The sequence below is a fragment of the Xenopus tropicalis genome, chromosome 1 (assembly GCF_000004195.4).
Source record: "Xenopus tropicalis strain Nigerian chromosome 1, UCB_Xtro_10.0, whole genome shotgun sequence".
NCBI lineage: Eukaryota > Metazoa > Chordata > Amphibia > Anura > Pipidae > Xenopus > Xenopus tropicalis.
Genome location: NC_030677.2, coordinates 146063532 through 146081759, shown reverse-complemented (window position 1 = coordinate 146081759; position 18228 = coordinate 146063532). Strand labels below are relative to the sequence as shown.

Here is an 18228-nt window from a genome sequence, read left to right as displayed (position 1 = left end):
CAGCAGTTTTCTCTCAGTAGCAGTATTTGCTCAGATAAGCCATTTCCCAACTCAAATTCCGCTATTTGCACCTTGTCTCATATTTTTTATTTATGTAGGGTTGTGCCAGGCAGCTGTTACAGCTACAGTTCACTCTGATTTTTGGGATGAACAAGTGTGTCTCTTGCCTACACTGGAGCCAGGATAAAGGTAGGAAACACTGTATTAATAAAAACTGCCCTTAGGAGAGCAGATCATTTTTTGCCCCAGCACTTTTTTTTTAAGCATTTCGTTTTCTAAGTAAACTTTTTATTTGTACTGCAGTATCCCGCTACTAGTGATGGACAAAATAATTTGGCAGGCATGGATGCGCGGCGAATTTCTGCGCTTTGCATTGTTTTGAAAAACTGAGACCCCATACTCGTCCACACATGTTTTTGGGTTAAAGTAAAAGAGAGGAATCATTTTACTTGAGTTTTTTAATTTTTGTTAATTGATTTTTTAATTCAGCCTTTTTTTGGAACCAATGGGACCTTAATTGCAGCAAAGCTATAACTAAAGAGCTGTTTTCAGTTGTCACATGGGGACTTTGTAAGCAAGTGCTTCAGCTGAGTGAGTAACTACTGTATATGTATATGTCTTTATTTTTGGGCAGGATCTTCTGTACCTCTTATATCAGTTACTGGCTGTTTTGTATGTAATCTTGTTTACACCCATTTATTGTGCAGAGCTACAGAATATATTGGTGCTTTATAAACACATAATAATAATATAATAATAATGCTGGTATAGGATCCGTTATCCAGAATGCTCTGGACTAGTGATGAGCGAATTTTTTCGCCAGGCATGGATTCACAGCATCGCTGATTCCGCATTTCACCATTGGCGAAACTTCTGTGAAAATTCGCAGCTGAAAAATATGTCACGTGTTAAAAAAAGCACACGTGCGCGTAAAAAAAAGTTGCGGCAGCGTCAAAATTGGTCACGGTCGTGCCAAAAAAGCACAGGTGTGCGCTAAATGTGTTTCGCAAATTTTTTGCCATTTCACGAATTTTCTTGCCGTTTTGCGAATTTTATGGCGAAGCGAAACAGGACAGATTCGCTCATTACTACTCAGGACCAAGAGTATTCCGGACAAGGGGTCTTTCTGTATTTTGGATCTCCATACCTTAAGTCTACTAAAAAATCAATAAACATTAATTATACCCAATAGAATTGTTTTGCATCCAATAAGGATTCATTATACTGTATCTTAGTTGGGATCAAATACAAGGTACTGTTTTATTATTACAGAGAAAAAGAAAATCAATTTTAAAAATCAGAATTATTTCATTAAAAGGGAGTCTATGGGAGAAAGGCTTTCCGTAATTCGGAGCTTTCTGGATAATGGGTTTCTGGATAACGGATCCCATACCTGTAATACTCTTTAATGTTACGTTTCCTATATGGCTTGCTAATTGATCTTAAAGGTGAGGATACCTAGTCTGGAAAGATTAAAAGCAAAAATACACAGTGCTGTAGCTTTGAGTCTCCAGCAAATCAGTGCTAAAAGCATAGCAGAATATTGTATATATAAAATAAAAATATAGTCTCTTGCAGCTTTCCAGTATTGAGCATTAGTGAGCTGTTAGGTTAACCGCGATAGCACTAAACCTATGGCTCTTTGACAAAACTTACATTCAGTCTGCACAGGAATTTCTGTGGACAGCAATATGATATTGCGGGGACATATTAGAAGTAAAATACCAGAATGTGCTGGTGCAGACAAAAGAAAAAACATTGTTTCCGTTCAAGAAAATTCCAAACCTATACACTTGCCCCTTTTATACAAAATTTATTTTACAGAAATGTAAGTCATGTAAATCTATGTCAAGAATGAATTGTTTCTGTACTCTTGGAAATGCAAAGGCTTTTTCAGAGAGGAATGTGATTGCTAAATAAATCCCATATGTCGGAATTATCACTGTAAATTGACAATATCAATGCGTTTCTATTATTCAGATAACTAAGGCCTAACACCTGGGGCTGGGAGACAAACCACAACTTTATTTAACTCATAAAGATAGGTTATTGTGGTCTTTCTGTTTGGAAAAGAAAACAAAGTATTTAAGCTGGCCCAAATTATTTAATAAGGTATTTTACAAAGTACACATATCTGAAACGTGCGATTAGCACATCCAGCTTACAAGCCACAAAGAACAACTGCAAGTGAGGGGTGGATAAGTGCAAATGAACAGCTCTCCTTAGTGCATGTTTCTCAAAGCATCTGTTCTTGGATTTTTGTTTCCACAGAAAGTCCTTCCATCAAGTGAGCTGCAGTGAAACAGGACTGCTCTGCTTGCTCAGTCTGCCTGTCCTTGGCTTGAGTATTGTTACGGTATTGTCTGTAGCAAGGAGTGAATTTACATCTCTGCCACACTGTGAAAAGCATCTTGAAAGGTCCCTCATCCTGTAACAGATCAGTAGATATTATTCTTCTTTTTATAGAACCATAGTTATTACAGCAATGGATGAACATGTTACACTTTATATTCTACTAAGAATTCCAAATAATGGTAATGCTACAAAACAGCAAATTAAATGGGCAGTTTACACTGAAATGAACTTTTTGTATGGGTTATGTATTCTGAAACTGTTTGCAGTTGGTCTTATTTGTTGTGGTTTTGGAAATATTTAACTTTTGTTATGCAGCTCTCCATTTTGGAGATTAAAATTGCTATTTCCTAACAATGAAACATGCTTTGAATGGTAGATTGGAAGCTGAGCAGGGAAGAGTCTGAACAGAAAAAATTGTGATAAAATACATTAATGTTAAAATTAGGTAAAATTAAGGTTAACATTTTATTGCAAATTTGTCAACAATCTTAAGCCATACATGCACAGATATTATCGTACGACACCTCGATTCGTACGATATTCAGTGCATGTATGACGAATCGATGCAGGGTCGGATTGGGGAGTGAAGGGCCCACCGGGGCGGCCACCCCAGGGGCCCCGCACCCCCAAGGTATCTCCGCTCACGCATCCCCTGCATAGGCCTCCGCCACGCACCCCTACCCCCCCTGCCCGATGTCCTCCTCTGAATGTGCGTATGTGATACGCATCGGGGGAGGACATTCTTTGCCAGGGGAAACAACAACAGGGTCGGATCTGGGCTATTTTCCCAGTGTCCCGGCGGCCCAGTCTGACTCTGAATAGATGAGGCGACTGATATCGCAAAGGCTGCAGATAACGGTCGTCTCGCTAATCAGGTGGGTTAAAAGATTTTGATTGGGCGCCATTGAAGGAGAAGCAAGTACAGGGAATGCAAGCACTGGGATGGGGATCACTTGGGGATGCCAAAATATCAACCACCCCTGGTTATAGCAATCACTTACCTGAGAAGCTCATTGTTGCCATCTTCTTTGGCTTCTTCTGTCTCCGCTTCCTTATGGTCTGGGCAGGTGCGTGCACAGTGGAGGAAAAGCCAAACTTAGGTTGAAACTTAGGTTTTTTACTCTACCACACATGCGCCTGCCCATACCAAGAAAACGAGAAGAAGATTTCAGTGGGGTAAGCGTTTATAATCACTGGGTGGTGCCTAAGATTTGACTATTGGGTTAACACTGACCTGGAGGAATTCACAAAACTGGAGTTAGCAAAAACTTGTAATTAAAATGCAGTAATATGTTATTTATGCTAGAAATTTATGTTTTTTTCTACACCAACCTGCATCAAACTGTTTATAATAGTATAAAGTAACATCATTGTCCTGAATATTAACACTATCAAAATGGAGATAAGTTGTACTAACACATCTGTTTTTTGCAGGGGGCTTGGGTTCCCTTTGCTATGCCCCAGTTAAATGGTATTGCAAATTCATAACTTTGGCACCTAGTACATTTTAACACAATTTGAGACAAAATCATAGAAAAATGCGTTATTTTCAAAAACTGAAGTGATTTACTCCATAAATCTTTCTTAGCCCAGTTGTGCTCCACCATAACTCTCATTGTTTAAGACAAAATAAATATATAAAAAGGATTATAGATAAGGGTTAAAGCTTATAAAATGTTTTGCAATAAAAAACTGGGAATTTATTGCAACCAATGTTAGTATTTAATTAAATGGAACTTAATCATTCCAAACTACTTGGTTATAAATTAGAATGATGATGAGCTGGGCTAAGTCATTAAAAAAGGTGTAGTTGTCTTAATTACATAATTTCTAATCTTATTTTATTACATTTTAAGACAAGAATTGTTTGTTTCAATTAATAAAGATTAGCGTGTACTTAAAAGAGAAACAAACGATTCCAATTTTCTAAGTGTGTAGGGGGGGTTCACCTTTCCTGCACTGTAGGCAGTTCATGCAAAAGCAATAATGAAGGGCGGGCTTTAGTGTGCACATGCCACTAACTTCTGTATAATGAAGGAATGTAAGAGCTGCAAAATAACATTTTTTATGGGTGCATTTCATGTAAATGTAAAGTGCTAAATAACAACATGGTTGAATAAAATGCTGTCCAACTTACGGCAAGAAGTGGGCTGATTATGTTTCATATAGTAAGTTACAGGGTGGATTAACTTAAAATGATGTCAAACAATAAAGTCTATAGGGCATTGGAGCAGTCCGGGGGTCATAGAAATCCTTCGGAGGGTCACATCCAGCCCATGGTCCTCCAGTTGGGACATGAATAGTGTATACATGAAGCCACTGCAGAATCTCTTGGTGCTACAGCTATTCTTTGAAGAATACCTTTCAAACAGGATTTATTGTACCATCTCAGAAACACAGCATACCTCTGACACAGGCAGCAAAGCCAAATATAGGGAGTGAAGCCAATATGCATACAGAAAGAAGGGTAACTCTACCTATTAAACTAAACAGGAAAAGTATTGGTTTTTAGTTACAGTAAAAATGCATTATAAATTGGCGGGATCACAGAAACTCATGTAAAATGAGGGAACACTTAAAATCAGGGTATGTAAATATTAATGAATTTATTTTTGGGTATTTTGGTGTTGGAAGAAATGCTTTGATATAAAAAAAAATGCAATTTTCAAAACAAAGTTATATATATATATATTTTTTTTATTTATTTATTTATTTTTGGAGTTTCTGGAATACCTATCAGTTATTTAAATCTATTCAGGTTGGAAGGTAGCTGACTCAGGACTAAAGGGTCCTGTAGGTTTGCCCTATTTTTCTTTAAGTCTGATCCTTCAAAAATCTAAAGCCCCTGTATTATAGTTATAACTGGAATTACTGTAAGGTTGCATCTCTTGGGGGGCTATTCATAAAGTAAACCTGGATGTTAACAATACTTTTTGGCATAGGCTGGTGCACAAAATTTTAAACTGGAATTCCCATTTGTAGGTGTAGGGTTTTCTGTCATAAAGAGCCATTTTCTTCCAGTTTAACATTTCTAGCAATGGTAGGTTAGTAGGATACTGGCAGTTAGTTCAGCAACATGCAGGGTCCAAATGATGTTTGATATCTTTTATATATTTGCTTGCTTTTTTTGCAGTTATCTTGCAGTTATCTGTACTACTAAATAAATGCTACTTGTTCTCTGCATTAAGAACACTGGACCATGGTTGTTTCCTATGTGTTTAAATCACATTTATTTTAAAACTTGCTATATTCCTCTTACCCACACACACAGCTAATTGTTTCATTGTTATTCATTAGCAATATCCTCCACTAATTACCAATGGCGGGAAGGATGGGGGGGCTCCGAAGATTCGTTAGTGTATCTAATGAAGATTTTATAATTATATTTTCAGAAGGTTTCTACCAGTTCTTCTTTTAGCAAAATTAAACCTAACTGCGTGGAGGAGCAAAGGGGGTCAATTTCTTTGTGAGATTGGGGGTGTACAGATGCTACAAGTGAGAATGATGGGGTGCAGGAATTTTGCCTAATTAACCCAGCAGGGGATCTAGTTAATAAGATGCCGCTTACCCCCACCCACATAGACACACACAAGAAATATAAATTTATTTAACCAGTGACAAAAATGGAGAAACTTAAAACACTTGCCTTAAAATTCCCTTATGAGCTAGTTAAATGGAACTGAATTAAAGCCATTTTGGCCTTTGACTTGGCAGAACAATGGAAAATGTGCTGCTTACAAAAGTAACTGTTAATGACCCACACATTTGCAGATATTCTTACTTCTGTAACTATTCATTGATACTAAGACTAAATGCCTATTTTGCCCTTCATCTCACTCATATAAGGCCTTTCAGTTTTAAATGTTAGCGGTGTAAAGGCGGCCATAAATAGGCTGATTAAAGCTTTCAACAGTTTGCAGTTTATCAGCCTGTGTATGGGACCCTCAGACAGGCCTACACGACAGATATCTAGCCGAAAACCATCCAGATGATGATTGGGCGGGTTTAAAAATGTGCCTGTGTCCCTTTGGTCCTTGAGCAAAATGATCAAATCAATCTAAAGGTGGCCATACACGCACCGATATTATCGTACGAAACCTCGTTTCGTACGATAATCGGTGCGTGTATGGCATGTCGGCGAGTCGACCGATATCGCAGGAAGCTGCCGATATCGGACGACTCGCCGATCGGACAAGTTTGAAAATTTTGATCGGGCGCCATAGAAGGCGCCTGACCAAAATTCTCCCTTCAGAGCTGAATCGGCAGAAGGAGGTAGAAATCCTATTGTTTCTACCTCCTTACCTGCCGATTCAGCCCTGAATGGTGTGTGGCGGATCTTACGATGTTTCGTGCGACCGATGGTCGTACGAAACATCGTCGGATCGCCACGTGTATGGCCACCTTTAGGCTGATACAACACCAGGCATATGGTTTCTGCAGGTCTCTAAGTTCCAGATTGGTTAATGAGCAATGGGTGGTGAAAGGTACATTGGCGTCCCCTCTCCTTCCCCCCAACATGACTGGCTTGCACCTGCTAGTGCTCTGGTCTGCCTCTTTCACTGGATTTCAGTCAAAACCCAGAACTGAAGTATTTCTGAGGTCATTGTAAATGGCCCTATTTAGTCTATTACTAGGGAAGAGCAAATGTTTTCATCCAGTGTGGATTTACAGCAAAATTTACAGTTTCGCGAGCGGCAAATTTTTTTCTGAATCTATGCAAGAATTTTTGCATGCAGTCTGTTTTGCTGGAAAAAAATTGTCATATTAGCCGCCCCATGCCTTACAACCAATGGGATCTGAGACTCATTTAGAGAACTTCTGATCTGAGCAACTGGGCGGAAACATATTTAGACAGTTACAATATTAATGGTAAAAGTTACTTTCTTTTTTGGATGAAACTGGCAGCATGGGAGCAGGGCCATATTTATATATTGGCACCCAAGGGCCTGTGCCTAGGGTGGCAACTTTAGGAGGGGCCTTAGCTGCCTATATAATCAAGAAAAGTTTAAAAAAAATCAAGAAACTCTCCACCTACCACCAGATGATACCAGGGCAAATCCATTGGCAGAGCTGGGGGGATGGGGGTGAGGGTGCAGAGCGCGATGGTGAGCAGAAGTGACACGTATAGCCATTTTATGACCCTGGTGCCTAGGGCGGAACTAGATCTAACTACACCATTGCATGGCAGCCATTTGTTTTCTATAAGGAACAGTTGTAGAATAAGAGCATAAGGAGCTCTATAATAAGGTAAGTCAGTGTATATGCTATTGCATAACTAAAAACAACCTAACCACAAACACAATCCAGTTCAGGTATACTAAGCACAATTTAGGGTAAAGTCTTTTTAAAGATGATAATACAATTTTAATGAAATTCTTGACCATTTCTGTCACTGTCATAATGTAATTTAACTTAGGTTTCTAGTAGATCCACTGTATGGTCGGCTGTGAGAACTTGAATGACTGTTATATAGGGATGCACCGAAATCACTCTTTTGTCTAGCACATCATAATAAACACAATATAAAAATAATACTTCCTAAACAAGGGGCTCTACAACACAGCCCTGCATTTGACTCAGAAAGCTGCAGTCGAGCTGGGATACCAGTATGAGCTATATCATTTACAAAGGGCTTGGCTACTCTACAAGTAAAAAAAAGAAAATAATTAAATTAGCTTGAGAATCCCTATAATTAATGGCTGTTATTACCTCTATAATTAGACCTCTTAATTTAAAGGTTCCTTCCTATCTGCCTGGTTAGGAATTTAATGGTTACCCCCTACAACCTTTTCCCTAGTCATAGGGAGGGGCTGGAATTATTATCTGCACACTTAATCAGAATGGATTGCAATTAACTAATAATCAGCTGAGCAGACCTGACCAACATCAACTGGGCGCACTCTAACTTAGTGATAGGTGCAGCCCTGCTGCCATATATTAATAGCATTCCTGCCTGATTCCTCCTAATTCCTTGCATGCCTCTCATTTCTTCCTTTGTGGGCTTGCTGTTCCCATAAACTCCCTAAATGTGAAATATTAACCTCCAGTTTCTAATTTATGACATGTACGCCCTTCAAAATCCCATCTTAAATGTGCATTTCATGCATTCTTAGTCATATTTGCCATTTTATATGGTAGAATAAATATATAAAAATGTCTTTATTTTATGTTGTAAGCTCATTTGGGCAGGGTTCCCTTAACGTCTTGTATCAGTCATTGTTTTTGTATGCAAATTTCTATATTTGATGTATATACCAACTTATTGTACAGGGCTGTGTAATATGTTTCCACTTTATAAATACATGTTATAATAATACAGGTATAGGATCTATTATCCAGAATACCTTGGACCTGGGGTTTTCTGGATACGTGATCCATTATTTGGATCTCCATATCTTGTCTACTAAAAAATAATTTAAACCTTAATAAAACCCAGTGGGATTGCTTTGCTATGTACAAGGTAATGTTTTATTATTACAAGGAAAAAATAAATAATTTTAAAAAATTAGAATTATTGGCTTAAAATGGAGCCTGTGGGACATGGTCTTCTTGTAATTTAAAGCTTTGAGAATAATGGGTTTCCGAATATTGGATCTGATACTGCTTTCTTTGCTACTGACCATGGTTATATAAAAGATCATTTATATATTTATATTTAAATTTACATATATATAAAAATCATCAATTTTAGAAAGCGCTGAAATAAATAATGAAAGCACGGAGGGACTGTGGAGCCAGCTGTGGCTCAGTTCCTTCCGTGCTAGTAAGGGGTTAAACTCACCAGCTAGTGCAGGCAGGAAAGTGCAGCCCCCTCGCTCGCTCCTCCTCCCTCCCCCTCTGTGCCTGCATCTCCCACGCTGCTGCCACTCTGCTTCCGGATTCCACCGAGCGGCATCCCCCTCCCACCCTCCCTGTTTAAGCACACTCTGTTTAAAAAAAAAAAATTGTCATATCAATATAAATATTTAATTTGTCACAGCAAATGGCGGGGGGTAGTCCTTGGCCATTTAAGCTCTGATTTTGTATTATGGCTTCTACAACAAAACAGTTTAAGATGTTTGGAAAAGTTGAATATACATGGCAAGGACTAATTCTGGAGGTTGTATTATATAATAAAGCTGTGGCCAAACTCCACCCACACAACAGTGTCATTGCGCCTTTTGTCAGCTAGGTGCAACAGGGCAAGTGTGAGAATGGGAGGGAACAAGTCTCCACAGTCGCAGATAATCTAGTGGTTTTTATTTCGTGCATCTCTTATTTTGACCCTGCACCCACAATAAATATCAACAATATCTTAGAAGTAGTAGTTTTTCAGAGATTAGAGAACGAAAAAGGGTTTGTCACTGAGTGACATGGTTAAACACTTATTTCAAAAAGTAACAAATAGATATGATATACTACATATGTTTGTCATTATATCAGAGTGAGATACAAGGGAAGGGGCTGTCTTGTTCAGAGGCAGAGGTGCAGTGACAGGGCAAGCTACCCCCATGACTACTTGGGTGCCCCCAACGTAAAGGGCCATAGCTGATGAGCCAATTTCAATATGTTTTAGGGGCCATACAATGATGCAGGACACAATTCCACTACTTTTAAGGACCAGTACTCCTTAATCTTGTTTCCAATAGTTTTCTATATCAAAATGGAGGATCACATCCTCCCATAGGAATTATTGGCTGGGTCTGTTAAAGGCATTAACTTCTCATTTTCATACTTTTAAGGTTACTTTTTTTCTTCATATGCATCTTATATTTAGGCATTGGCATATCTAGAAAAGAATGGACATGACTACAATATGTTTTTAAAGCCCCCAAACTTTCCAGTAGATAATCAGTTCTATAAGATTATATTGAGATTGCACATTAGTCGGGCCCAAATGGGTCCTCTAAACTCTGAGGCTTCCAGCACCTGCTGTTGGCCACTAATGGCATATAGAAGCTCAATGGAGCAGTGAGCTCTATAAGTAAAATGCCCTCATTGGTCCCCAACTGACACTGTGCACTCTATTATCTATTCACACCCATCAGATCTCTTGCAAAGAGCAGAGAGGTTAATTGTTCTGTGTCATTCTCTTCTCCATTCTAAATCCAACGCTCTGTTGTGGCAACATAATATGCCGAGTGTTGACAGAAACAAGGGGGAGGATGACAATGGCATGACTGAGTTGGAGTTGATTTATCTACCCCACAAACACATTCATTTTAAAATTACTTGTTTTAAACATATGAATTTAATGTAGACAGAAAATATTGCTATGCATTTTATATCTCATAGGCAGGAGTTATAACCAGTTCCTGCCCGGCATTCCTTCCAGTAGTTTCAGTGATTTTACTAAGGGACAAAGACCTGTTTCCTTGTAAGAGGTTTTCCAAAGGTAGATTTTGTAGCTTTGGAATAGTCTCTTGTGTAAGGAAGGATAGGTTTAAAGAGATCTATACAAAAACTGGTTAGTCATTCTTAGCTATTGTGTTTCCACCAGTTGTGGCAACTTTCTCATTATCACTGCCAGGGCAAGAACCATAAAATGTTTTGTCTGAATGGGATTTGCAAGCCTTTTTAAGTCTCCCCTAACCCTGCCTTGCCCCACATTAGATACATGCCAGAATATGTTGGTTCCTTGTGCGCCACCATTAAAAGCCTGAGGTGGGGGTTTGGGGGTAGCATTACAAACATGACAGGATAATGTCTCATTCAGTGGGGCTTGTACATTCTGCCTTTCCTTTTTGTGTTCGTTCCATTATACTTGTAATTTTTGTTCAACTTACAAAAAAAATCTGTTAAATCCTCTTTATGTGATCCCCATATTTAAATCCTTTCATTCACCCTTACCCCCCTTCTGCCTCATCCTAGATGCACAAAAGGGTCGACATACTAAGACAAGATTCTTTGTAAATGTGCGAGTCAGTGGGGAGGCAGTGAAAGGGGAAGATTAAAGTAAGAGGTTCAGGGGGCTGGAAGACACAAAGAAGGGTACTAACCCCCTGACTGCCACAGCACAGTTTTACTGTAAAGAGTTAAATCAGTGTGTGAAAAGTAGTAGGCGAGACAATAAATGCATCTTTATTTCCATGAGTAGAAAAAGAGACTGAGGTGGATTATACATTGTAAAATACTTACAGGTAAAAGTTGGAATATAGGTACTGATGTTAATGCAGTAAATACACAGAATAGCACTGTTGGAATGGGCTTTTTAAGGTCCCCCATAGAACCTGACATTCCATCAAAGCCCATTTTTATGACATTTAGCTGCAGATAGTGTTAACTGTTATAGGTGTTATATAGGCCTGTGGTAGGACTAAGTAAGGGAGTTTTCCTTGACTGGAGCCCACCAGGAGATTCTCTGGTACTCTTGTAGGCCAGTCCACCCCTGCATGATGCTATCCTCTATTACTACAAAAAATGACGCATTGATCATTTCTTCAAAACTTTAACATCACGACCTGGATAGCTTCTGTGTTTTCACATTCTGGGCCAGTTTGCCATAAAACAAGGAAGAGCAAAAATGTGGTTGATGCTGTTAGGAGGAACTAGCTATGGTTTGGTCTACCTTTACTCTACTGCCGCTACTACTTTTGTCAGTGATCCAAGAAGAGAGAAGTAAAAGTGTAACTCATATTTCTGTGTGTCCCTGATTTGCCTCCAGATGTTAACAGGTGATTCTTACAAGGATTAGGCCAATGTTAACTTCCATACTTCCGGACTTCCACATACTTTTGCTCTGTCATGGTTGCATAAAAAAAGTCGCGGATGCGTCCATCACATTGCAGTGGAATAAAAAAAAAGGCGTAGTCACATAAAAAATGTTGCGTGTGTCAAAAAATTTGCAATGTAGGTGGGATTTGCAAAATTTTCTGTTGTTTCATAAATTCTTCCACATCCGCGTGCCCTGCAGGGTCCCCCACCAACGCGCACCCCTAACACCCGCACCCCTACAGGGGCTCCTGTCCGACGTCCTCCCCTGAACACGTGTATGTGAATCGCGTCAGGGGAGGACATTGGCGGCCAGAGGAAGCAGCAATAGGGTCGGGTCTGGGCCGCTGGCCCACCGGTATCTTCCCGGTGTTCCCGGGGCGGCCCAGTCCGACCCTGGATATTACCCAATCACCCCTCTGAACATATCTGAAATTGCATCAGTCTCATCTTCCCCTTGCAGCAACAATTATTCTGGAATTATGAGGGAAAACACTACATTGTGGGTAGAAAACTACTAAAATTGCATGACTTTTGGCGTCTTTTATTACATAACCCTGAATGCTAATTAAAGCAAGTCCAGGAGACTGAAGTCTCCAGCTGAGAGCCATGGGACCAGGATAAAACAGATCTATCACAATCCTAGGATCAGAATCAGCACCTGCTTAACAGCTGTATTCAGTACTAGGTCAAACTGGCGGCATGCAGCACTAAAAAAGCTACACATCACACTAACACATGGAAGGCAATGGAGTGCAGAAACCTGATGTGCAGCTAAGGGTTTGACTAGGTATTTTTATGAACGCAGCAAGCTAACAAATAATACAAATGGTATTTTAATACAAAAAAAGGAAAGATAGTGCTGCCTTCTCTTCAGTCCAGTTGGAATGGGATTGTCAATTGTCAGCTGCAAAGTTTATAGTGCAAAGATAATACTTGAAATCTCATCTTAAAACAGCTGTTTTTGGCCCAGTCTACTGATTCCATCTCTGCTCCCTCAAGCACAAAACCAAAGATTTTGAAAATTCAAGTATATGGAATATAACAGAAGTTATGATCTTTGGACAGATACAATGCCTATAGGAGAGGAATTTGAAACTTAAATTAATCATTCGGACTAGATTGGCATTGCAGGAATAGATTTGTACAGAACACCTGAAGTGACAGACAGCTCTTGTGAGACTGAGAAGCCTACTCACTCAGGGCTGTACAACATGGAAACCAGCCACAAGCACCCCAGAATTACCTGTTTGCAGATTGTGCTTTCAATAGAATATAAGTTCTAGTTTACCATTGGAACAAGATTTCTGATGTAACAACAGAAGAGACCACAGCACCACAGAAGCACTGATTGGAGAAAATAGACGCTAATACATGATAAAAGCTAATACATACATAAAAATACTTCTCATACACAATTCTCTTTGTAATTAGCATGTAAATTCAGCCCATTAGCTGTACTAAAGTAATATTCAAGTTACTCTGCATAAAACAAGATGCAGAAGGATTTGAACCTAAGCAGCACATACAAGTAGACATGACAATCCCGACTGTGTATGGAGAAATAGTTTCAATAGTTTCCTCTTAGAGTCGGATAAAGGTAGGAACAGGAATGTGCTAATAGTAACTAATTATTATACATAATATGGTAGCGCGCTCCATACTTGGCACTAGGGTGCCACCAATGTGGCAAACTAATTCTAGAAATATTTGTTATTCTCTATGACCTGCCCAAAAGGAAATGAACAGACCAAGGGAAGGTTTTTTCCAGAGACACTTGTATATGAACTACAAACATTTATTGGAAACTACAGGAAGCATGCCAGACTACAAGGGGAACCTTTTTTATATATATACAGTGGAGGAAATAATTATTTGACCCCTCACTATCTTTTTTGCTATCTTTTATTTAAAGTTATTTTTTCGATTTTCCTTTTGATGTGCTATCTGCCACTGTTAAAATAAACCTACCATTGAAATGATACTGTTCTGAGACTTTTCATTTCTTTGTCATTGGACAAACTTACAAAATCAGTGAGGGGTCAAATAATTATTTCCTCCACTGTATATATATATATATATATATATATATATATATATTTATTTGGGCCTTTTTTTTTAATTCAACACATGCTGCTCTATTAATCTCTATTTGAGGTGCATAAGGCCTTCACTAATGCTAACATCACTCTTTTCTCCACATTCTAAAACATTATATTTTGGAGATCAGCAATATTAAAGGAACAGTAACACTAAAATATGAAAGAGCTTTAAAGTAATAAAAATATAATGCACTGTTGCCCTGCACTGGTAAAACTGGTGTGTTTGCTACAGTAACACTACTATAATTTATATAATAAGCTGCTGTGTAGCCACGGGGGCAGCCATTCAAGCTGGAAAAAAGGAGAAAAGGCACAGGTTACATAGCAGATAACAGATAAATTCTGTAGAATACAATAGTGTTTTATCTGTTATCTGCTATGTGCCTGTGCCTTTTCTCCTTTGAATGGCTGCCTCCATGGCTACATAGCAGCTTATTTATATAAATTATAGTAGACTTTCTGAAGTAAACACACAACTTTTACCAGTGCAGGGCAGCAGCACATTATATTTTAGTTACTTTTATACACTTTCATTTTTTGGTGTTACTGTTCCTTTAATGAGGAAGTCTCATAAAAGGGGATCTGCAATATTTGCAGGATGGATACAACCCAGAGAGCTCCTCTTCAGAGAATAATAGGGGATTGCGATGGTTATAAAATTATTCACAGTGTCTAGTACCCATTAACTTAATGGCTAGTGATAAGCGAATCTGTCCCGTTTTGCTTTGCCTAAAAATTGGCGAAAAGACAGAAAAATTGGCGAAACGGCGGAAAATTTGCGCAACGCGTTTGTCGCGCAACTTTTTTGCCTCCCACATTTTTTTGTCGCCCGCACCCATTTTTACATGACCACAACTTTTTTCTGATGCCCAACAAATTTTTCGGCGCCGAATTTTCTTGGAAGTATTGCGAAACACAGAAATTTGCTGCGAACCTATGCCTGCCAAAAAAAATTGCCCATCACTATTAATGGGGCTCCTGCTTTTTTGGGTAATGTCTATTACAGGGTTGTGATACTACTATCTCACTTCTCACTTGCTTTTTCTACATTTACTTTTATGTAGCTACTTCCATTAAAGATGGCACCCATATAATAAAATTATCTGCCCCACCCCCCCTCGCAGGATTCCTGATGGTTAAAATACAAAACACACAGTGATGGGCAGGGACTCTATTGGTTAAAATAGCACAGATGGGAACCCTAAAATATACTTGCATAAGCCTGTCAGAGATACAGCCAAGGGCCCAATCAATGACATTACTGATGGTTGCTATGTGAAGCTCATGCTGTCAATGCCAGTCTTATCAGGGGTCATTTATGAGCACAATTTTGTTTTTTTCCCCATATTGCACCTATTTTTCCCAGAATTCTAGTGTTGTTGCACTCACCAGGGGGAGTTTCACAATTGCAGCTAATACATCAAATCCCTGTACATGATATTGAATATTGAAATTCAATTGAATCTTGTTGACTGATAAAGGGGGCATATTTTTTCAAAAAAATGATCAGAAATTAGCCATAAAGAATATCTAACCAGTCACGTGAATCTGTGGAGCGCAGAACAGTGCCTATACTAAGTCTGAACTGTGATCCAGAGCATTACAGCACAAGCAGTTTATTACAAACCTTTTGAAGTCCTAAAATAGCCAGCAAAAATAGTGACACAACTAGAGAATGTGGACACTGACCCTCATTCTACCCTAAAAAAGGAAAAGGTGGTCAAATTGGCTATATAAGCAGTAAAGCATACAGGCCAAAGCATGAACTAAGTTTTCGCATACCACTGAGTGTAGCTGCCAGCACTCAAAATAATGCAATGCAGTCAGACAGCTAATGCAAAGTTTCAGGACAGTTGCAGGGCAAATTTGTCAGATCAGAAAGAAAAGCCCTACTGATTCCAGGTCTGAAAGGGAATTAATAAACAAGGAGGAATATGCAAAGATACATAATCCCAAATTGGCACAATACAATGTTTTATTCAGTATACACAACTCATTTGGAATCAGTATTGTATGGGGGCAAAAAACTAGTTATCTCTCTGCTACTTCACATGTGCCATTGCCACTTACTTCCCTACTTTACTCTGTACTACACCTTTTCTCTTTCTTCACTTATTATGATTTTTATGGTGTAGTTTTTATTACTAAATTACACCGTGTATAGTACAAATAATTCATTCTACCATTGAAAATGTTAATCTTCAACCAAAAAATTTATATTTTTAGCTGTAATATTGGTGTGTAGGCAGTCATTTCAGTGCATTGTGCCTGATCCTGAGCTTTCCGAAATAGCCAGTGCTACACAATAGAACTGCTTTCAGGTAAGCTATTGTCTACTCAATGTAACAGGAGGAGTCATGAATTGGGTGAGCCTGACTTGGATTTTTACTATTGAGTGCTGTTATCATCTCTACCATTAGGTGGGGCATGGGAGCATTTTTAGCAATACAGGTGTCAGAAAGCTTCTGTCTTGCTACCTTCCTATTGTTCTGCTGAGTGGCTGCTGGGGGGAAAGGGAAGGGGGGAGATATTGCTCAAATTTGCAGCACAGCAGTAAAGAGATACTGAACTTTATCAGAGCACAAGTCACATGGCTATGGGCACCTGGGAAACTAAGTAATGGCTATACCCATGTCAAATTTCAAACTTAAATATAAAAATATCTGCTTGCTCTTTTAAAAAGCAGATTTCAATGCAGAATTCTGCTGAAGAAACTAACGACATGGGGATTGAATAGACTGGAGGGTTAAAGTACTTCCCTCCCCAGCCTATCCAATCTCTATAGCACTTTACCAGGACTTAACTACTGTAAACATGCTGTGTGGGGCAAAGAAAATGCATATGCTACAGCTCCCCCTCCCATCCTGAGTATCCAGCTCATTGACAGCAGGGGGGGTCCCAGCCCCCATAACACCCAAAGTCCACCGGGCCTAGGAAAACTTGTTCCCTTGCCTGGCCCAAAATGGTAAAATTACCAGCAAATGGCTGCTATTTATTTGTTGACCAGAGCAACACCTGGTGATAGTTACATAAAATATATTCATATAAAAGATATACACTGTGTGTTTATTGATGACATAAAAAGAACTAGGTGGCTAGGGTGTGGGGGGTTTATAAGAATCAAATGGAATGGAGGATGAGAAATTCTACTATACAGATAATAAAGACAGTGAAAAGAGGAAGACCTTGGTCAGTTTTTTTTTTTTTAAATTATTTTCTTAGAATAGAAAATATTCTTCAATACACAATGCCCAGGAAGAAAATGAAAGAAAACTCCCAGGTGCTAGAGAAAACCTCAAACAAACACTTGGGTCTTTTGCGTAAACAGGTCTCCAGCAATGAAGAGGTTAAACAAACCAACATATTATCTATATACAGGGTGCTTGTGAACAGAATATAAAGCTCCCCCCATCATCACCACCCTTCTAAAGGGAGAGCAGATTTCTCTCCTCACACAGAACACAAAGGGATCCATAACAAAAGCAGAGGAGCAGCTATTGTTTCATTCAAACATCTCTCATCATCCTACCTCTCCAGAACAAATTAACCCTTCTCACCCCAAGCCTTTGTACTCACCGCTCTTCACAAAGCACAGAGATCTCTCCCTCTGAACAGACGAGAGAAGGAGAGAGGCCAGGGCACCAGGGAGGAGGGTTACTGATTATCTGTATGCTGTGCCATGATAGTGGCTGAGTCTATTTTCTGATGGGTTATCCTGTAACATGAGTTTCTCTTGTAGGCAAGCTGTGACAACATGTTATTCAATGGATACATCAGATAATAATGGGGAACTTTTTTCCTTTAGTGAAACTGGTAGAGTTTAGGGTGCTGTACATGGAGCTCATCTGGTGCAGAGTGCCAGGCATAAAAAGAAATACCACCAAGGTCAAAAGGAGAAAGGGTACAGCTGACAAAGGCCTGCAAGGCCTCATGCCGCATGAAATGAGTTGTAATCAAGCCCTGCGTGTAATGAAAGTCTTTACAGGATGCCTAGAGAAGGGATGGCTGGCAGAGATCAGGCATCTGGCTCTAGGTTGGACTTTTTTTTTATAAGATACAGGAGGACTGGTGCTGCTGATAT

At 39.2% G+C, this 18228-nt stretch overlaps 1 long non-coding RNA gene across 1 annotated transcript; it reads right to left on the bottom strand.

Moving 5' to 3' along the window:
• Positions 1-2084: 2084 nt before the first annotated feature.
• On the bottom strand, positions 2085-18000 carry LOC108645074. The gene is made up of 2 exons (XR_001923426.2): positions 17724-18000; positions 2085-2428 (listed from the first exon to the last, which is right to left on the bottom strand). It is a non-coding gene; the product is annotated as an uncharacterized LOC108645074 (long non-coding RNA).
• Positions 18001-18228: the final 228 nt, after the last annotated feature.